General features: G+C 44.4%; 1 protein-coding gene across 1 annotated transcript in view; it reads left to right on the top strand.

Annotated features, from left to right (window-relative positions):
* Window positions 1-9,737: 9,737 nt before the first annotated feature.
* CASR (calcium sensing receptor) overlaps window positions 9,738-22,337 on the top strand; it is a 39,119-nt gene continuing 26,519 nt past the window's right edge. The window contains exon 1 of the mRNA XM_072398439.1: window positions 9,738-10,060. The gene's annotated coding sequence lies outside the window, so the exon portion shown is untranslated. The remainder of the gene's footprint in view (window positions 10,061-22,337) is intronic.

Raw genomic sequence — 22,337 nt, 5'->3', positions numbered from 1 at the left:
CAGTGTCACGCATGTAAGATATATGACAAATACTCTTTGTAGATTTTGCTGGCTGATTCTACAAGATGACCACATCCTGTATAGATGGGGTTTTCACCGTACGTGTACAATAGGGTGCAATCTATTTTAAGATTTTTTGTTTTTGTTGACCAGAATATTTCTGAAGATTAGATGCTCCGACCAGATCAGGCAGCATCAGCAAATGTCAGTTCATCAAACACACAACTGCCCCTTGCTATTTCTTCAACATATTAGACAGCGTTGTACAATAAATAGGGGTTACAAATGACAGATACAGACAGTGACACAGGAGGAGGAGAGGACCCTGCCCAGAAGAGCTTACAATCTAAGAGGTGGGGAAAGTATCACACAATAGGAGGGGGATATGGAATGGAGGGTGAGTAGTGAGGGTTTAGGAAGGAGACAGAAGAAGACCGGTAGGTGGGGTTGAAGCGTTGGGTTTTGAGGGCTCCTATAAATTAGTAGAAAGTAGGAGCAAGCCTAATAGGACGAGGAAGACCATTCCAGAGAGCCAGGGCAGCTCTAGAAAAGTCTTGAAGCTGTGCGTGTGAGGAGGTTATGAGTGAGGAAATCATTAGTAGGTCATCGGAGGAGGGGAGAAAGCGGCTGGGGGAGTATTTATCTATCAGGTCAGAAAGGTAAGTGGGACAAGAACTGAAGAGGGATTTAAAGGCAAAGCACAAGGGCTTAAATTTGATTCTAAGGTGTAATGGAAGCCAATGAAGAGAACTACAAAGAGAGGCAGCAGAAGAGGAGCTCTGGGAAGGCTGTGTATGGGGTAGGTAGGTGGGAAGGCTGTGTATGGGGTAGGTAGGTGGGAAGGCTGTTAATAATAATAATAAATATTTATATAGCACCAACATATTACGCAGCACTGTACAATATATTGGGGTTGCAAATGACACAGGCAGTGACACAGGAGGAGGAGAGGACATCATACACTTATTCTGTGGGGCTTCCTGTTCACATACACAATAAATATACACACAAATGGAAATGACTATACAAATCTAAATGGTAAATGAATGGAAGATGATAACCTGAAATTTTCAGCCAATTCAGTAAAAGTGTTAAACTTAAAATATAAAAATGATTTTCAGTTTCTTGGCTGAGTCATGCTGCAATATATAAAATGGCCACTAGATGTCACAACACAACTGATTAGTAATCTCTATATAAGTGTTATGTTAAAGGAAGTTATAAAGAGAAATGACATGGGGTGTAGGTATGAAGAGGTGAGGATCTCATAGGTTCCCTTATTTGCTTTCTTTTGGCCTGATACATACAATGATGGAAGCATTATTATTACCTATGTGATAAAAAATAAACCAAAAGTTTAGAGTTGTCCTGTGCACACTGCCTGTGCTATCTCAAAGAGTCTCTTCAGACCCCCCCCCCCCCCCCAAGCTCTTGTGTTGGTCTTCAGAATATTTAGTCTTTATGTTGTGTAGATTTGAGAGTGAACATGGCTGACACGGCTCAGTGAACAAAGCTTTGTGTTGTCAGCCCATTCCAACAAAATCAATGCAGTCATTTATTATTAAACACAAAGCTGCTTTCATTTGTGTCTAGGATACCTGTCTGGAGTTCAGCTTTTAGTAACATCCATCCGCTAGTCTGCCAGCATCACTTCTCAGACTTTTGCTAGTCCAGAAAAATCAGCCAATGAGGAGACAGCTTGATGCCAAAAGTATTTCCAAGAGCCCCCAACTTGTTGGGATTTACAGGTAACTGTTATTGGTGTCAAAGGGCATCTAGACTTTACGTCTACTACAGTAACAGAACACATGTTTGGTTCCAACTGGACAGACTTTCAGTTCCACATACCAACTGTGAAACATGGTGGTGATATGTTATGGTTTGGGATTGCTTTGCTGCTCAGCTGGAGTCGCTGACTACTATGAATTTTGCATTACATGCTTACTCAGAATGAGAGGCAATAAGTCTAAAAATCAAAAAGGAAATGAATAAGCAATAAACACAATTAACAGCAATTAACACAATAAAGCCTCAGATAAGGTAATATATCGAATGTCCTAGTCAAAGCCTTGACCCAAATCCCAATGAAATGTTGAGAGGTCATTTAAAACAGTCAGTCCAGGAAAGAGAACCAATGTTCATATTGTAACTGAAGAAACATTTCAAAGAGGAGAAAATGCAGTGGTGGAAATCTATACAGCCAATGGGAACAATGCCAGCTTATGAAGGGGGGGGGGGTGTACTTACTTTTTACAAAATACCCCATTACGCCTATTGATGTTTTTGTTGAATAAATGACTGAAGGCAAATTTCGTGTGAATAAGGATTTAATTTTAAAAATATATTAAAGTGAATCATTCCATGGTGTACATACTTTTTCTCATGATTGCAAATGGGGCCCTATGTGTACTGATCATGAAATTACAGGTTTGGCCCTTGCTGTGTCTGTTCCCGGCGGAGTCACCTGACTGCGGTAAGTCTTTTCCTCCTCCATCCATCCGGCCTCATTCCTTCATTCCGAGTAATTTTCCAGCGCCGGAGCCCTGTGTCAGCACGCTGAGATGTCAGTTCCGCTCAGTCCACCCATAGGGGCCCGAGATTTGGGCAGATATCCGCGCTCATTCACATCTCACTGAGACAGAAAACTGAGATAAGGAAACAGGCAGCAACACGAAAAATACGCCAAGGTCATCACTACTCCGCAGAGAATCGTAAACAAGCGGAATTCCCCAAGTGCGCTGAGTGATCTGACCGACCTCGCCCGGTCACAAACATTGAGGGGGGTTTATTCTATATTTGGGGTATTGAAGGGGAACCCAGCAAAGCNCATTGGCCCTGATTTATTAAAGCTCTCCAAGGCTGGGGAGGATATACTTTCATTAGTAAAGCTGGGTGATCCAGCAAACCTGGAATGGATTTCTTCAAAGTCATTAGCTATTTGCTAGCAAATTTTTTGAATCCTGGCACAGATCCATTCCAGGATTTCTGGATCACCCAGCTTCACTGATGAAAGTCTATTCTCGCCACCCTTGGAGAACTTTAATAAATCAAGCACATTGTGTCTGTGTGAGTGTTGGTGGCGGGGTATATTGGTGCTCACCCAAAGTTCAGTTTAAAAGAAGTGCAAGTTACTTTGTATTTCATGCATGATCACCAGGAATTCTCTGTCCTTGCTGAAAACGTTCTTAGGAAAACTAATGCAGTCACCATACCACCGGCTTCAGTATAACACATGACTCAAAGCAATACCAGTTCTTATCACAAGATTTTGGATCCTCGTTTTTCCCATATGTGAGAATTCTTTTTTATTCAATTAGGTTTTTAAGATGTAAGATATACTTTGATAGTCAATGTTTGTGCTTATAAAGGGAACTGTTTCTCTGATTTAATAGATTTAGTTCTATCAGGGAGCAAGAATGAAGATATTCCATATAGCCAGAAGTATGGTGACCCCATGCATGGAGGGCAAAGGGGGCCCATTAATGCTACAGCCTTGTGGTCACAGTTTGGTGTAGACCCTTTTCTGTTCCCCCATGACTGTTCCCCGGGGTCCCCATAAAGACATGGGGTCACCAGTTTTGTGTGGAGGAATCTGAGTGTCCTACACAGAGCCTTGATCCCAACCCTACTGAACACCTTTGGGGTGAATTGGAATGGTGAGCCAGGGGCAGAGAGCATAGGGGGAAAATCCCCACCATCAGTACCTGATCTCGCCAATGGGGGCGAATCCCCACCATCAGTACCTGACCTCACCAATAGGGGGCAAATCCTACCATTAGTACCTGACCTCCCCAATGCGGGCAAATCCCCACCATCAGTACGTGACCTCACCAATAGAGGGCATATCCCACCATCAGTACCTGACCTCACCATTAGGGGGTGAATCCTCACCATCAGTACCTGACCTCACCAATAGGGGGCAAGTCCCCACCATCAGTACCTGACCTCACCAATAGGGGCAAATCCCAACCATCAGTACCTGACCTCATCAATAGGGGCAAATCCCCACCATCAGTACCTGACCTCACCAATAGGGGGCAAATCCCCACCATCAGTACCTGACCTCATCAATAGGGGCAAATCCCCACCATCAGTACCTGACCTCACCAAAAGAGGCAAATCCCCACAATTATTACCCAACCTCACCAATAGGGGCGAATCCCAACCATCAGTACCTGACTTCACCAATAGGGGGCAAATCCCAACCATCAGTACCTGACTTCACCAATAGGGGACGAATTCCCACCATCACTACCTGACCTCACCAATAGGGGGCGAATCCCCACCATCAGTACCCGACCTTACCAATAGGGGGCAAATTCCAACAGACCCTCTCCAATCTTGTGGAAAGCCTATTAATGTGAAGAATATTATAGCCACGAGGGGAGGATGGTGGCCACTCCATAGTAATGGCCATGATTTTGGATTGGGAAGCCCAACAAGTTATATAAATGTGATGGCCAGGTGTCTACTGTTTGCCTATAAAGTGTAGAATAAAAGTATAAAATGAAAACACGCTGACAAAATCTATAACACTGAAAACAATGATGAACAATGCTTTAGGTAAACTGCACCTGCCAGACACGGACCCTCCGCCTGTCTATAGGTGACAGGCATTGGAGAACATTCTGACATTGGTTCCTCTGCCACCCTGGCTGACACTCCCCCGAAGAGCCTGCTAAGAAGAGTTGATTGGCTGTGATAGATTTTCCCAGCCAATCACTGAAGACTGATGCCTGGCATTCACAATTTTTCTCCCCTCCTCCATAGGTACAAGCCATCGCCCCATGTGCTTACACGGCCATACAAAGCTGCAGCCTGACATGTATGTAATTACAATTAATTGGAGGTGAACACATAAAGAAATGATTCCATTTTATAAATTGGGAAAAATGACAAAACTTGATCGTCTATAAATAGATCCCTCGTATACGGCACCCTCTGTATACCTGTTTACACCTTTTAGTAGACATGGGCCAGCGTCCGTACACACAATTCCGGCAGATTGGTTCCCACAGCGTTCAGGTTACAGCCCCGCCTGTGACAGTGTGATGGAGAGACAGTTTCACTCTTCTGCAGACTCAGCAGAGGCCTCAGGTTACACCAAACACATCCCAACCCTCACAGCCAGTTCAAGGTGTCACCATACTCACCTGCTCCAGGTAAAAGAGTGCATTTTGTGGCCCTATTCCTGTTCAGAGGAGGGCAGAGGGCAATAAGGTGACTGGAAATGATGACAAGAAATTTAGGAATGGAGGGGTAAATACATCAGGGCAGAGAGAAATAGAGGAAGGAGCAGAGTCCTCCAGCAGAGTATTTCAGGAGAGGAGAGTTATAGAGGAAGGAGCAGAGTCCTCCCGCAGAGTATTTCAGGAGAGGTATAGAGGAAGGAGTCCTCCAGCAACCCCCGGCCTATTGTTGGTATATTTGGAGAGAGATATAAGGTGATATGTGATATCTGCAATTCTCCTGCTGTTATTTTTAGCACAGGGCAGCCAATCTTTGTGCCACCTGCATCCTGTGAGATTGGAAGGATATCTGGCATCTGACAATTTTATTTCCTGAGTCGCCTACGCAACACAAAGACATCACCTCTGAGTTATCTGGGGCTGCGCAACGTTTGCTGTATGGGGTCAGCTCTGCTGGGGGGGCAGCTTGGGGCAGATGTAGATATAGAAATGTCGGATTACCCATATAAAAGTCAACATTGCAAGCAAAACCAATAAATGCTAAAAATACAAAAGGTGAAAAAATAAACGTGTGAATGTGCTAAAAATCAAATGTCCAGCCCAATGCCTGGTGAATACACTCAGTACAGTCAGTGAATGTGGAGGGGTAAAGCAGGTCCTGCCTGCAGGGGAAGGAACAGGGAGAGCCCTGGGGGCACAGGTGGCACCATGCCTAGGCATTGTGGTAGTGCATGGTAAGATGCCAATTTCACAGCATTAATGCTTTGCACCCCTCACACACCACAAAGCTCCATGCCAATATGGTGACTCTGCAGAGTGTACAAAGATGGAACCCCCAAACTGCTCATTCCACATGTGTTGCTGTGCACAGATTGGATTGGACGCATCCACTGCGGGTATTGTGGTGATCTGCATTACAAAAAAGGTTTCACCCCTTAGTGGGTTGTGTTGCGTTGGCAGCCCAACCCCAATGTGTTACCCTAATGTAATGCAGACAATAACACCCATACACATGCTAATGCACCAGAGAGGTGTGAAGGGGCGCTTAATTTTTGGGCTACACTATATTGCCCCTAGGAATAGGCAGGTGCCCAATGCTGTGAAGGGCAATATTCTGGTGTCACAAAGTTGGGGGTAATTATTTGCCACTGTTCTGTGTATTTGAATGACACCCAAAATTTACTTAGGTCCTAAATAGCTTTGTTCTGCTGTGGAATAAAATTGATAATTGCCCCCAGAGAGTGAAAAACAATTAGTGAAGGGTAAGAAGAGGCGGGGGTAGAAGGGGTAAATGGGCTGTGAACATTGACAGAGGTTTTACTATCCTATCAATCCATTGGATCCAAAGTCAATCTAATTATACTTCGGATTATTTGTTCCAACCAATTATCTGCACCCGGATCTGTTGTAAAGTAATCAGATGTGTTGGGCAATCTAATTACAGTACTTTATTATTATTATTATTATTGTTATTATTATTAATATTATTATTGTTATTATTATTGTTACTATTGTTATTATTATTATTATTGTTATTATTATTATCATTATGGTTATGATTATTATTATTATTATTATTATGTGCTTTTACTTATTACTAATATATTGAATAATATAAGTGTAGGGGGATTGAAGGTGGAGAAGTGGGTAGCAGCTGAATCGGGTAAGGTAGGGAAGGAGTTAGGGGGCATTAGAATGGATAGAATGGGGTGGAAGGGTAATTGCAGGTGGGGAAAGAAGCAACAGGTAAATGTGGATGTGAAGAAGAGAGATTAAGGTGAATCAGATGTAGGGAGAGGGGTGTAGGTAAATTAGAGGGATAGAATTGGGCAGAATAGAAATTGCGGATGGGGTAGGATAGTAAAAGGGGAATGTGAATTTGAAGAATGGAAATAAAGGTGAAGTAGAGGTGGAGGAGGGGGGTAAAAGGTAAATTAGGGGTCGAAAGAGTTGTACAAATAGGAATTGGCTGTATAGCAGATTGAAGCTGTGGAAGGGGGTAGAAGTTGTATTAGAGGTGGAGAAGGGGGCAGAAGGCAAATTGAAGAAGAGAAAGGGATAGAAATTAAACTGTAGCTGCTAAAGAAGATAAAAGGTGAAATCGGTTCATTACAGCTTGGGTTGGGGTCAGATGGTAAATTAAAATAAAGAAGGGGGGGTAGAAGATGAATTTAAGCTATGGGTGGGGGTAGAAGTTAATCTAGAGGTAGAGATGGGGGTATTAGGTGAATTGGAAATGAGGAAGGGGCTATAAGGTAAATTGAACCTGGGGCTGCAGTCAGATAGGAAATTAGAAACTGAGAAGGAGAAAAGAGAAAGAAAGCCGGGGTATTTGTTGTGCGGCTATATATTGAAGAAGTTATTAGTTACGTGTCATGTCCCCTGAGGAAGCCCAAAGAAGCGAAACGCGTCGGGTCACGGAATGTTCATTTGGTATAATTCCAATAGAAACTCCACATTGTGCAGCGGGGGAACCAGCATCTTGATGACTTGTTAAATATTATTATTGTATGGACACTTGTATCTAATAATTTCTTCAATATATAGCCGCTCATCAAATACCCGGGCTTTATTTCTCGTTTCTTTTTCTTTATTTGTACACATCAGGGTAGGTGGCCAGACAAAAATGGAGATCAAAGATTAGCACCCCCTTTTTCTAGTATCTATAGAAGGAAATGGAGGAGAGGAAGGGGGTAGAAATGGAAGAAAATGAGAAGAGAAGGGGTAATAGGTAAATTAAAGGTGGTGTTAGGGTCAGATAGTAAATTAGAAATGGAGAAGGGGTAGAAGGTAAAATAAGAATTGAAGAGAGAAGGAAGAGAGACTTTTTGTGGCAAGAACGTATATGGAAGGTGAATCTGAAGTGGGGGAAGGGGACTGAAGGTGAAACTGTATACAAGGTGGTAGAGGATGAATTGAATAAAGAAGGAAGTAGATTGTGAATTGTAAGGAGGTAGATGGTGAGATAAGGGAAGAAGAAGGGGGCAGATGAAGAATTGAGAGATGTGGAAGGGGTAGATGGGGAATTGAGGGGAAAGGAAGGGGTAGATAGTGAATTGAGGGGAAAGGAAGGGGGTAGATGGAGAATTGAGGGGAGAGGAAGGGGTAGATGGGGAATTGAGGGGGAGGAAGGGGGTAGAAGGTGAATTAAGGGGAGAGGAAGGGATAGATGAAAAATTGAGAGATGCGGAAGGGGTAGATGGGGAATTGAGGGGAGAGGAAGGGGGTAGATGGTGAATTGAGGGGAAAGGAAGGGGGTAGATGGGGAATTGAGGGGGGAGGAAGGGGTAGATGGGGAACTGAGGGGAGAGAAAGGGGGTAGATGGTAAATTGAGGGGAGAAGAAGGGGGTGGATGGGGAATTGAGGGGAGAGGAAGGGGGTAAAAGGTGAATTGAGGGGAGAAGAAGGGGGTAAAAGGTGAATTGAGGGGAGAGGAAGGGGTAGATGAAGAATTGAGACATGCGGAAGGGGTAGATGGGGAATTGAGGGGAAAGGAAGGGAGTAGATGGGCAACTGAGGGCGGAGGAAGGGGTGGATGAAGAATTGGGGAGGAGGAGGGCAGATGTTAAACTTAAGGTAGAGGTAAAAGGATGAAAGATTGACCTGAAGTGTTGAAAGGTTAATTTGAGGTGGGGGAGGGTATGGCAGACAATCTGCAGATGGCAGGTGGTGGAGGCTGAAATCCACATTTGGAAGGTGAAATGGAGGTGGGAAAGAGGGATCAGCTGAATTGGAGGTGGGGAAGGGGGTAGAAGGTAAATATATTGGAATAGAGCAGCATTGGGGTTGGGTTATAGAAATGTCTTCCATTGGTGGATCCACTAGTAAGGGGCTCATTTTAGGACCTCGCCCTATAGAGAGAAGTGATCACTGTGTTTACCACCCCTAAGCATGTTCCCCTCCAGCTCCCAGTGCCTGAAACATGCGATTCAGTAAATTTTTATAATGCAGAACCTCTGGGGGTATAGAAATAATACCAAAATTATCATTGTAATTGTAATTGTAATTGTAATGTAATTGTTTATTATCTGCAATCTCTTCGTAGACCAGATAGATATATTGGGCAGATATTGGGCAGACTATGGACTTTGTACAGCGCTGCGTAATATGATGGCGCTATATAAATACTGTGTAATACTAATAATAATAATAATATTCTGCAGGGCCCCTTTATAAGGGTGTAGAATGAGGGGGGTCCTATCTTCCCTATAGGGACCGGGGTCAATCCCCCTACTATATAGACACTTTGGGGTCACCACCGATCTGAACCTAAGCAATAACTTGTCTGAGGAGCATTAGAAGTGCATTGGCTGCTTGCTCAGCTGCTGTCCATAGGGATATTAATGTTTAGATTAATGCACAGAGGGCTCCCAGCCCAGGCAATAACCGCGCATAGATCCTCAGATCCATATTTATTTAGGGACTTCTCAGTTCTTTTGTTGACTTGCAGTATATTGCATTGGAATACAGAGAGCTGCTTGCTCTGTAGAGGGGGCTGAGCAGAGCTTCTAGTAGATGAAGTGGCTCCAGGCTGCATTGTGCTGTTGTGTGATCTCTGCTGTGCAGGGGAAGGCAGGGACCCCTCTGTATTAGAGCTCAGTAGTGCAGGCTGCAGGGGGACAGTGCAGAGTAGAAGAGTCATTTCTGCAGGTGTATGGGGGGATCAGGACTGTTGGGATGGTCTAGTGGTGTAGACAAGATATAGAGTTCTGTTCTACAAGATCCAGTGCTGGTAATGGCCAGTGGGGTCACTCAGTAGTGTGAGACCATCGTCCTTGCTGGACAGAAGAAAGGGGACCTATCAGAGATCCAAGGACTGAAGACCCCAAAACTTTTCAGCATCAACCCAATCCTTAACTTCTCATTCCAGGTGAGTCCCAAATCCATTCTTCTTTTCAGCACCGTCCTATACATCTTCTAAAACTACAACTCCCAGCATAGCAAATCCCAAGCCAGCATGCTGAGACTTGTAGTTTCCAACACAACCTTGAATTCTATGATATCTGTATTCTTTTTTTGTCTCTTTTTTTGTCTTGAGCACACAATTCAGGAAACAATCAGATCCAATTAGAAAATATCCCTCATTAAGGAATCATTTATTCAACTAAGCGGAATGGGGAATTCTTTACGACTGTTTAACCCTTTCTGTGATCTCTAATATATTGAAAATGTTTTTATTTCTTTTGCGGATTACTTTTTTGTTGTTGGTAATGTTGGCATTGCACATTGCAATATATGGCGTTCTAAATCAGGGGTCAATACTTGGAGATTTTTTTTGCTAAATTATAATAGATTTATAATAAACCACAATTTATTATTCCTAGTATTACATAGAATAATATCAATTTATATTTATAGAGATATAATGTTATATTGTAGATATGTTATAGATAAATGTTCAGCCAGATTCTATAAAAACCGAATATTCCAGATCAAACTTTTATGCATGGCTGATCCAGAGGAAGGTAAAAAAAAATATTGAGTCCCAATCTGAGTTGTCGCATATTTCAGATTAACATTTGCAGAATGGCGGTGAATGTTCAGTAAAGAAATGTTGTAATTTGGGGTGCCGGACTTTAGATTGGGTCGGACTTTTTTGGTGTTTTTAGTGCCTTGTTGCTGGAATTTGTGGTGCCGTTCTCAGTGTGCAATATACATAGAGATCAGACATTGCATAGCGACATATTGGATGTTCCCATTTATGCCTTGCACTGCAGTCAGTTCTGTCAGTGCATTGCTGAACGCATTTCATCCTTTTTTGTGCGCTGCCCCATTCAGCGTCAGCATTGCAGCCATGCAGGTTGTTGCAGAATAACGCATTAAATGCAATAACGCATAATCTCATTCTAGGATTGGAGCCTTAAGAAGATTTTCTGAGATATTCTGCCCTATTTTTAACAGAAATCATACAAAAATTAATATTTACCGGATCTGGTTTTTATTTACCAAATCTAGAACCTACCTGATTCTACCTAGGCGTCCGGTGCAGTTTGGTGTCACTACCTTTGTGTGTAACAATACTCTGCATTGGTATAGGATGCAGACATGGGGATCCCTGCCTGCTTTTTTTACCTTTGATTTCTCCTGTTGATTTGATCCTGCCAGTAACACATTTCCTGTCTTAGGGTGACAACGCTTACTCAATGTACTGTGTGTATTGAGCAGGGTTGTCACTGCATAGGGAATCCCTGAAATAACTTTTAGGGAACCCCTTCTATAAATATTATATCTACAGATCACAGTATATTAGTGTGGTGTTAGTGGGAAGAATATCACCCTTACAGAAAGCCAAAAAGATCATTGGGGATCACAAACTGCCCATTGCTCAAGGAACCCCCAGCAACCTCTGGAGGACCCTGATTGAGGAGCACTGCACCTCTTCTTTATAACATAAGAGGGGGGTTTCTGTAGTCCTGGGAACAATATTACTGATAACAGTGCAGCAGACTGGGACAAGGTCCCTGAAAACCCCAATGGCCAATGTATCCCCCCCCCCCCCCAATAATTGTTACTTGAAGCACCCTAGGCAGCTGCCTCTACCCCACCCAGCCCTGAGCACAGAAAGTCATAGGATTTCTGGCAGGATCAATAGTTACACCCTGCCTTGGTGTTTTTTGCACTTTATGAACAGATACAACAAAACATTACAAATTATATAATTAACAGACCAAACAAAATCAAATTAGGGAAGCCAAAGCTTTAAAGCCCCCCGGGGCAAATCCTTATTAAGTACTCAATCACCCATACAAGACTGGAGGAGGTTTTGTCAATGAGTTACTTTGTCTCCTTCTGATTAAACCTCATAGAGAATGTTTTTTAGGTTCCCTTTATATATGGGGGACACCCGGGGCTGATAACCGGCCAATCAGAGGAATTGATTTTATGACAAGGAATCCTCTGCAATGGATGAAATAATAATCGTAGAAGGGCGTCCCTGAGAAACCTCTTCACGCTGCCCTTCCTGCCTTTGTAGGAGAAGGGTCATTGCTTTTATTTCCGAATCCCTCCGACACCATTAGGAGTCCCAGAGCAGAAGGAAAGATGGGAAAAATAAAATTCACTGCAATTGTAACCGAGGCGTGGACAGAAAACATTCACTGGGGAAGAGAAACAATGTTTCTATTTGTCCCTTGTTAGGGGTTGGCACCAATGGGGCCAACAGTGGGTGCCCATACAGACCTGACTGGGGCCCTTGTTCAGAAATAACTTAGGGCCCCTTTGCAGAACTAACCTGGGCCCCTATGCAGAATTGACTTGGGGCCCCTATGAGGCTCTATTGGCTGAGGAGGGCCGTCATGCGCACATTGCACCTCCCTATGTCCACCCCAGCTTCTCCCCGTCCCTGAGCTCCTGGGTCTGTACACCTGTTATGCCCATTTTATATTTTTGGGAATCCAATGGGAAAATCCCAAGCTGGATTTAGGAATGGAGCCAGGAATTCTGGGAAAGAAATCTCCGCAGTTTGGAAACGTCAGCTGCCTCCTTGTCATTCATGATGGGGAAGAAATAGAAAGAAATTATCTGTATCAGTTATTGAACACTGTTGGCAGGGCTTGGTCCCGCCCCTGTCAACAACTAGCCAATAGGAAAACAGGTTTTCCTAGCCTGGCCTGGTCACCCCAGGGGTGTCATAGGGCTCATGTAAGTGATTTTTGCATCTCTATTTTTAAAGGGTGCCTGTCAGGATGTGGGGGTGGCAAGTGGTAAAAAAAAGTTAGAATTGCCCCTGCCAGTGACTTTGCCTAGGCTGGGATGATGTTATCAGTGTGCTGCAGGCAGAAGAAGTATTTCCCCAGTCTCCTCTGCCCCAAAAACCATCAGAACCCCAACTGATCTACAAATCTGCAGGATGTCCTTAATTTCCAGGGATGTAGATTCCCCTCTATTAAACATTTGGAGATTAGAAAGAAGGGTACATCACTGCTCAAAGTGTGAAGGCAAATGCCACGCCCTGACACGCCCATGTTTACCTTGCCACGCCCTCATTTTGTAGACCATTAAAAAATGATTGGTTGGAGCGTTGAGCGCATTTCCTTTTTTTTATTAGAATTTTAAAATAAGAAATACAAATCTTCCTGAAATCACCCCAGCAATCGGCCCTTGGCCCTGATACAAGCAGCTCCTGGGAGGGGTTATGCAAATTACAAACACCTTGATGGGTGTGGTCAGTCTGGGAGAGTGGGCGGTTCTATTTACATGCAGGTGGCAGCAGGGTGACACCTCCCTGATCAGGTGACTGCAGACAGAGCAAACACACTAAACAACATGTGACCATCCAGAGGCTGTGGTGCATGCTGGGAATATTGGCAGTGCCAGGTTTGTGCATAAAGATTCACTTATTTCCAGTGAAAGTAGCCTCCAGGTGTATGTAAACCCCAACACCTGACTACTCTTAGTTGTATCAGTTGAATAAAAATACCTATTGATCATACCAAAAATCCTGGGAGCTGATCATTTCCTGTGTATGTTGTCCTTGATTCTCCCTGTGGATCTTATGGGGATGAGAAGGGGGTTGTTCTGTAGTCTTGGTAAACTTCCTGTTTTAGGGTGACAATGCCACCCCTATGGAGCCATTACAAAGACTGGAAGGTTCTGCAGGTAATCCTGCCATGCACTTCCTGTCCTAGGGTGACAACGCTCACTCTCCGTACTGTATTTAAGGAAGTGTTGTCATCCTCGATGTCTCTCCTATATCACCATCTAGATTGTCAGCTCTGTGGGTCAGGGTCCTGTGTCATGTTCTTTTGCTGGTTTGTCACCAGCGGCTCCTATTTATTGTACATCGCTACCTTATATGTTGACTCTTTATTAGTAAAGGGAAAATGGGTGGGGTTTAATTTTCATTTATAACAATTAAAATGTATACCAGAGAGTGCCCCCCGCTGGTGAAATCTGTCTTTACATCATGACCTGACCAATATCAATCAATCGAACATTGATTGGGAGTTCCTGTGCTTTGTCCAATCATTGTCGCTCCTCCCGCATTCCCCACCAATAATATTACTCGGTGGAAGGCGGTCCCCCTACTATTGGTGGTCATTGATTGGGCAAAGATCAGGGCTGATCGATAATCAATATTTGGCAGATAACGAATATTGATTTTGCCGTGAACCCATCGACCAATATGTGGCCACCAATAAAAGTACACGGGGGAATTTGCCCCACTGGGGGCCACAAATAGCAATACAAACCTGACAAGGGGTCTAACCCATCCCAGCTACAACACGACCTCCCTCTGACCTCCAGTCATGCTGCTCCTCCATCTTTATCCCATTCACTTACCAGCATACGATGGAGCCCAGTGGTCAGTAAGGGGTTAATCGGTCCTCTGCTGGCAGGTGTGCCATTAACCTGGGAACGGAATGTGTTCTAATGAGATGCCCTGACCCCGAGTGAATGTATCCGAGTGAATGTATTAACAGGTGACCCCCCCAGCTCAAACCCTCCGCATATTGTGCAGCATCGATTATGTCTGACACAGAACAAACATTGCTCTGCGCGGCATGTAAACACATTGCTATTCCGCTGCGTTACTTTAATCACTGGCCAGCTGCTACCCGAACCACCAACCCCCTCCCCCATACATGGGGGGACTACAAGGCTCAGCATGCTGGGTGACATCATGACACTTTCAGAGGATCATCTGATAGCCAATCATTGCTCTCTACATGTGATGGGGTAACTTTGCTCCAATCACAGCATAGGTGTAGATATACATGGGCCCCTGGAGTTTACTTTTCACAATAAAGCTTGCAGATATGAACGAGTCACATGGGAAAGATTGGGAATTCATGGGCCTTCATGCAGTGTGAATGGGCCCTTAGTGTACTTTAATATAAAAGCAGCTCATTCATTGTCAATGGGTTATAGGGGAGCTGCAAAACACGCAACGCATAGGTTGCATTATATATATGGCCTGCACAAAGTCTACATGTGGCCCTAGCCAAGGGCCCCTATAGAATTGGGGTTATATATTGATGACTGATGGATTTATTTCATGTTCACATGGCAGATCAACCTGTTCAGGTGTGGGATCCAACCACCAATCTACATTGACCTCAAAATCAGCCCCCACATACACACCTCATATATGGTGATGACCCCATGGAGAACCCCCAGTCACACCACCAATGGGCAGACAGAGGGGAGCTCCCACCATGGAACCCAACTATTGTCTTCATCCCCAGGAAGACCTAATGTCTGCACCAGTGAGGCCCAATGTTTGCCCCCAGGGAGGCCTAATGTCAGCCCCCATGAGGGCCAATGTTTGCCACAGAGAGGCTCCATGTCTACCTAGGGGGACCCAATGTGTACCCAGTGCAGCCTAATGTTTGCTTAAGGGAGGCCTAATGCCTGCCCAATGACACCCCAGGGAGGCCCAATATCTACCCAGTGAGCCCTAAAGTCTGCTTCGGGGAGGCCCAATGCCTGCCCAGTGGGGTCCAATGTTTGCCCCTGGGAGGCCTAATGACTGCCCAATGACGCCCATGGGGAGCCCAAAGTCTTCCCCAGGGAGGCCCAATGTCTACCCACTGAGGCCTAATGTTTGCTCCAGGGGGGCCCAATGTTTGTTTCAGATAGGCCCAACTGTGGCGCGGAGTGGCCCAATGTCTGTCCTAGGGAGGCCCAAAGTCTACCCAATGAGGCCCAATGTTTTCCCCAGGGAGGCCTAATGACTGCCGAATAACGCACATAGGGGGCCCCAATGTCTGCCCCACAGAGACCTGTCATCTTATATGTAAGTAAGTGTTCAGGCAATGCTTCCTCCTCTGCAGTATTCCCAATCACACACTGTTACTGTATATACAGATTACTGATCAGGCATTGCTTCCTCCTCCATGGGCAGATAAACATTGGTGCTATCAGTGGGGTAATAATTGTAACATTGCTGTGGTTGCGTTGTATCTCTGATAAGTCTGAATCCTGATGACCATCAGCTGCCTCTTTATAATTCTTTACCAACCTTTAATATAAACATTTCAAGCGATGATAGAAAGGGTCGCTCAGGTGTATATATCCCGGGGCCCGAGGCTGGGGCCCCATTCCTGATGAATGAATGCCGCATTAATGATTAGCCATTTAGAAGTCAGGCCTTAGACTCTCCACCAATCAGCAATGAGCTGCGAGGAGTCATTGAACCCATCAGTGCCGGAGACGCACACAAGGTGAAGGGCTTACATGTGTAATGATGTTTTCACACTTGTGATATAGGAAATGTATAGAACTCATTCCATCCCTCGCATTCCCCGCTCCCGGGTCATGTGATGGGGCCGTGATGGTGAATGAATCACCACGTATGTAGGATAAGATCACATGGATGTTCAGCTCTTACAGGGCCGGATCCCAGGGGCCACCAATGCACTCAGGAAATAATATCATCCCTATAATTGGTGAAACCAACTGAACCCTTTGCATGAATTACTGCAATGCAGTTGGGTTCAGATATAATAATAAAATACGATTTTTTCAGGGGTTAAAATACTCTGGCAGCAGGTTTGAGAGTCGGACCGCTGTTCCCCTACACACAAGCAGGGTCTTGGACATGCCCCCTGCACTCTCCTCCAATCAGCAGTGTTGTTCTTTTGATTAGAGCCAGGTGCAGATGTAGAGATGAGGCAACATTGTCAGCTACGTTCTCCATGTGTTGCAGCAAAGGGTTAATTCCCTGTGCAGGCACGAAGGAGAGTCAGACCGCTGCTCTCACACACAATGACCCTGACTTATTAAAGTTCTCCAAGGCTGGAGAGGATACACTTTCATCTGTACAGCAAACCTGAAATAAATTTCGTAAAAGTCATTAGCTATTTGTTAGCAAATGTTTTTTTATCCTGGACCAGATCCATTCCAGGTTTGCTGGATCACCCAGCTTGACTGATGAAAGTATATTATATTAAAGTTCTCCAAGGCTGGAGAGATAATACTTTCATCAGTTTTATTTCAGGTTTTCTGGATCACCCAGCTTTACAGATGAAAGTGTATTCTCTCCAGCCTTGGAGAACTTTAATAAATCCGGGTCATTGTGTGTGAGAGCAGCGGTCTGACTCTCCTTCGTGCCTGCACAGGGAATTAACCCTTTGCTGCAACACATGGAGAACGTAGCTGACAATGTTGCCTCTGCTGCACTAAAAGCCGGCTTTACATCATTTCTCAGGTTTGGTTTCCCAGTGAAGCATTTACATGCAATGCCTGGGGGTGCAACTGCTTGTAGTCTCCACTAGGGGAGCTTGTCATAGTCAGGTGACAATGCAAGGGCACAATTGGGAGACAGGGACAGGGAGTTGTCACCAGGATGGGCATCACCAGGAATCATTTATTGAACCTGTATTAAAAAAAAAAAGTGTTGTTCCCGTCCTATCAGCTTTCCCTTTGAAATATATTAAATTGTGCTGCAATGCAGCTGATTTCACCGGCGTCCTGTGGCTTGGGTGCAATTATTCTGCAGGAAACCACATTGGTTTAAATGCCAACAATTCTGCTCTGTATTGAGGGAAGCAGCCATGGATATAAAACAAGAAGAATAATTCATACAAAATAATTAGATGCCCCCCCCCATGCTGGCTTCCTGTGGTCACTAATTAATCTGCATTAGTGGTGACACAGCACCTTAATCCCAAAACCATACATGCTCCAAAATATTGCCAATGGACTATGATGGGGACATTCAATTTTGAATTCTTCTAGGGGAGCGTTAGTGACATAACTAAGGGGGGGGTTTCCCCTACGTATGAGCAGATCTGCTGCCAATTTTAGACCAATCATGCCTAAAACATATCACACGTCTGCTCTTCCAGTAATTGGGCTGAACCACAGGAGAACTCCCATTTGGGTTTCCCTCATTGTTCATGCACAATTCATACCTATACTTTTTATTATTTACAGGTATTTATATAGCGCCTACATATTACGCAGCGCTGTACAAGTCCATAGTCATATCACAAGCTGTCCCACAAAGGAGCTCACAATCTAATGTCCCTACCATGGTCATTATCACGGGCTAAGGTCAATTTTTTAGGGGGAGCCAATTAACCTAACCGCATGTTTTTGGAATGTGAGAGGAAACCGGAAACCCACACAAACACGGGGAGAACCTGCAAACTCCATGCAGATATTGTCCTGGCTGAGATTCCAACTTGGGACCCAGCGCTGCAAGTGCCACGGTGCCACCTCGCAGTCCCTTTTATATAAATGTACCCAGCAATACTTTTTACTTTTCCTTTTTATTGTCACATTGTAAATGTTATCCTGTTTTTATTGTCACATTGTGAGCCACATCCTGCTTTTTGTTCAACCTTTAAAATACATTTCTGTTTGCATGTTGTATGTTCTTGGCGTGCGCTCATTCGGCTCAGTGACGTCACGCTCTGATTGGCCAACAGAGGGGTTCAATGGCGTTAATTTTCCAGCATTTATAACTAATCACAGGCAGCAAATGTGTAAATTCGCCCTTATCTGTTGTCATCTCCTTTTTTCCGATGGCTCGGTAAACTCGGCTAAGCTGTTTTGATTTTAGCTTTCACGCTCCTGTCCTTGCATTTTTCCAGTCCAATTAGGTTATTACTAAAGGCTAAATGAGGCATGGAGCCTCTGAAAGTCACACCGTCACCCCGGAGACTGCCACCGGGCTTCCATTGGTGAGGGGCAGCCGGGTGTGACGGAGAGTCAACTTTCCTTTCCTTGTACCGCCCACTGCTAGAGAATCACCTTCACCTTATTAAAGCTGAACTTCAGATTCACCTTCAGCCTCGCTGTGCAGGAATGAATCTCGATGATTTCACAATGTGCATTAGAAACTGCAGCGAGTCAGATAGAGCCCAGTTTTTTTTTCCAGGCTGGAGGACATCCAGACTGTTCCTTTCATTGATTGGATTTTAGTTATTTTTATTATGGAGGCTCAGAATGCTCAGGGGTGTTGAGTAGGGCGGTCTGCAGGTAAATGCAGCCTTGTCCAGGAATGCCAACTCCTCCAGACTTACCCAAATAAAATAGTGCTCTACTCAGATAGAAAATATTTAACTTGTGCTAGGATTGTGGAAAATATAGGGGAACCTTGTGTAGAATGATGTGCCATGGCACATGGATGAATGGTACATGGCATGTGGATGTGACCAAACAGGAATTAAAGGACTATTTGTACATAAAATATAAGCCAGCTTTGCTCTGGGCCAACAGTATCTAACATGCATAGGGCAGGGGTCACAAGTATCTAATATGCATAGTGCAGGGGTCACAAGTATCTAACATGCATAGTGCAGGGGTCACAAGTATCTAAATCTAACATGCATAGTGCAGGGGTCACAAGTATCTAATATGCATAGTGCAGGGGTCACAAGTATCTAACATGCATAGTGCAGGGGTCACAAGTATGTAACATGCATAATGCAGGGGTCACAAGTATGTAACATGCATAGTGGAGGGGTCACAAGTATGTAACATGCATAGTGGAGGGGTCACAAGTATGTAACATGCATAGTGGAGGGGTCACAAGTATGTAACATGCATAGTACAGGGGTCACAAGTATGAAAGTTGCATAGCGCAGGGGTCACAAGTATGTAACATGCATAGTGCAGGAGCTAGTTGTATGTTAGCTAGTGAGTGCAGGGGTCACAAGCAGAAGCAAAGCCCAATGAACAGCATTTTCTTTGATTCTTTTTACCACCATCCACCTATTATTGCAGCACAGCCAGGCCCCACAACACACATTGTATATGCAGCGCCCCTTCGGTTACGATTGTCCTGATTGTGCATTGTTCAGTGATTACAAGATTCTTTGTCTTTCTGGAAGCAAAATATTGGCAGAAAGAGGTCCCGCAGGTGGCATGACAGACATCGGCATTCTGCAACTTCCACTACTGCACCCAGCAATCACCCAGTAAGGCCTGGAAATTACATCCATCCAAGCATTTCCATGTTTGCTTAACTCCTTCCAATAAATACCCCAACCCCCCCCCCACTTGTTTTAGACTTTAGGAGGAGTACTTCAGAGTAGTACTGAGACAAAATGCTGAGATATTTTCAGGAAGCTGGGTATAGCACCCTACTAGAGGCAAGATGCCAAACATACTGAAAAACATTTCTCAGTACAAAGGTTCCTGATCAGTATGGTGAGTGGTAAATTTATATAAAAAGTTGATATGTTGGCTGTTTGCAACGTTTTACAAGTTGACTCATATTGACAAAAAGTGAATCCTTGGTGAATACTGAAGCAAAAAATGCATCACATCCGGAAAACCCTGCTACATTCCTGTGGCCTGTAGTCCTATCTCTGTATTATATCTGACCTATCTAATGGGGTCCCAGCTGCAAATGTTCAGCAAACCATTGGTATGGAGATGTTTAAATACCCCAATGCTCTCTCCACTGCATCCGAACAACTAATGGGGTCCCAACAGTGGATGTTTGGCAGACCAGTGGCATGACGATGAATAAATACCCTGCTACTCTGTTTAACTATGGCCAAAGATCTAATAGGGTCCCAACAACGAATGTTCAGCTAACCATTGGTATGGAGATGTTTAAATATCCGGCTGCTCCCTATAACTGCATCTCAAGATCCAATGGGGACCCAACAGCAGACATTTGGCTAACCAGCTACATGAAGATGATTATATACCCCGCTATGGCCAAAGATAGAGTCCCAGAAGTGTATGCTTGGCTCACCATTGAAATGGCAATGTTTAAATACCCCGCTGCTCTGAAGATTCATACCTAAAGATCAAATGGGGTCCAACAAAGGATGTTTGGCTAACCAGTGGCATGACAATGTTTAAACACCCAGCTACTCTCTATAACTGCATCCCAAGATCTGATGGGGTCCCAGCGATGGATGTTCGGCTAACCATTGGTAGGACGATGATAAAAACCCCCACTTCTCTGTATAACTATGGCCAAAGATCTGATGGGGTCCCAGCGATGGATGTTCGGCTAACCATTGGTAGGACGATGATAAAAACCCCCACTTCTCTGTATAACTATGGCCAAAGGTCTGATGGGGTCCCAGTGATGGATGTTTGGCTAATCAGTGGCATGACGATGATTGACTACACATCACAGACTTTGAATTTTGATACATTTGTCTTGCTTTTCTATACAGCGCCATCAATGTCTACGATACATAACCGTTCTCCTCTTTCAAGTGCCCCTCTAATGGCTCCATTAAAATATTTTCCAGCTAAGCTAATGGGACTCCCCAGTAAATGGCACCACATCTATCGAATTGTGAAATGAGATAAAGCTTCCTTCAAGTCAACGTGTGGCGTTTCATCACCATGGCCGGCCAGCAGCCAAACGTTTGGCAATGAGGAGAGAGATTTACAGACCTGGAGCGATTCCACCTGTCCGCCTAATGGACGAGGAGGAAGCGGAGGGAGATGGGCCGCTGTTTACTTACTGCTCGAGTGGATAACACGGCAACAACAGCGGAAGACGCTAATGTGATTTGGAGAGGGGGCAAGAGGGCGCACGCGGCGGACGCGGTGTTTGTACTCGATGCCCTCTGAATAATTTATTACCGCTGATGCTTGTTTGTTCCCTGAATTCGGAAGAAGAGAGCGCTGGGCAGATGCCACTTACCCGCCCGTATAAATCAATTTCCCTGACGTCCTTTAGATTACGAGTTCTTCCCCTTTGCTGAACTCATTAACTGGCAATTCTGCGACTCTTTTCAACCAAAATTACCTTTTAATGGAAGGAATAGCCTATGAAACTCGATCCTGACCCTTCTGAAAACATCGCCAGCGAGAACCTGCGCCATTGTGAAAGCAGGGGAAAATGCTCCAATTATACGGCAGAAACACGAGCTGCGGGTCTCCTAATGAATTCCAGATATGAATGATAAAAGTTACTTTCATATATTGGTAGCGGTTTATGATGCTTCTCCGTATTGTATCAGAAGAGATTGATACATCAGCACTGAGATAGGCAAAAATCCCAAATACATACTAGTATTTTTACTTATAGTGATGTCATCAGTCTCTAGTGAATGGATAGGCTACACTGTCAGTGATGTCATTGGTCTCTAGTGATTGGATAGGCTGCATTCTCAGTGATGTCATTGGTCTCTAGTGATTGGATAGGCTGCATTCTCAGTGATGTCACTGGTCTCTAGTGATTGGATAGGCTGCATTCTCAGTGATGTCACTGGTCTCTA

Source organism: Pyxicephalus adspersus, chromosome 1 (genome assembly GCF_032062135.1).
Source record: "Pyxicephalus adspersus chromosome 1, UCB_Pads_2.0, whole genome shotgun sequence".
Taxonomy (NCBI): Eukaryota; Metazoa; Chordata; class Amphibia; order Anura; family Pyxicephalidae; genus Pyxicephalus; species Pyxicephalus adspersus.
This window is presented reverse-complemented; position numbering and strand designations above follow the sequence as displayed.